Source organism: Galeopterus variegatus, unplaced genomic scaffold, assembly GCF_000696425.1.
Source record: "Galeopterus variegatus unplaced genomic scaffold, G_variegatus-3.0.2 Scaffold3380, whole genome shotgun sequence".
NCBI classification, from domain to species: domain Eukaryota; kingdom Metazoa; phylum Chordata; class Mammalia; order Dermoptera; family Cynocephalidae; genus Galeopterus; species Galeopterus variegatus.
In genome coordinates this window covers 68,779-69,479 of record NW_007729491.1, presented here as the reverse complement: position 1 = coordinate 69,479, position 701 = coordinate 68,779, and the positions used below count along the sequence as shown (strand labels likewise).

The 701-nt window shown below is 36.5% G+C and overlaps 1 protein-coding gene across 1 annotated transcript in view; it reads right to left on the bottom strand.

Annotated features, from left to right (window-relative positions):
- Positions 1-701, bottom strand: part of ACSM1 (acyl-CoA synthetase medium-chain family member 1) — a 39,595-nt gene that overhangs the window by 23,377 nt on the left and 15,517 nt on the right. The window lies entirely within an intron of this gene.

Genomic DNA, 701 nt, shown 5'->3' with positions numbered 1-701 from the left:
CGGGCGCGACACTGAGGGTTGCGATCCATTGCCGGTCACGAAAAAAAGACAAAAAGGACAATAAAATAAAATAAAATAAAATAAAATATTAGCCAATTATTAGCATTTTAGTTCTGATCTCCCCTCTGGAAGAGCTCATTTATTCATTTGTTAATTCTTTCAATATAGATCTATTGAGCATGAATTTGATACATTGCACGTGTCAGGTACTGCTGGGGGAATGCAAAAGGAGTGAGATAATGTTCAAACTCTTATGGAGGGTAGATACTAAATGAAGGGACAAAACAAGACTGAAATGATAACGCAGAAGTCAGTAGATGTCATAAGAGAGATTTGAAGAAAGTTCTGTGGGAACACAGCAGAAGGAAATATGGCTCCTGGCTGGGTAGTCCAAGACGTCTGATGGAAGAGGTTGCATTTAGCAGGGGTATTAGCAAATGAATACAGTGTCTACAGTCAGAGAAATGGGGGAGGCTCCTGAAGACAGAAGGAATAGCAGGAAGCAAAGTCTCAGGATCTGAAGAAACCCTGCAGTAAAGTCAAATAATTTTTCTTATTTAGATACAAAGGAGAAGAGCAAGAAGTAAATTTAGGAAGGTTGAAGTTAGTTAGAGGCACATTATTTAGTGTCTAAAACATCTGGTATTCACCATTATTAAGTTATTTTTTATTTTTTATTTTTTTCCTTTTTTGTCTTTTTT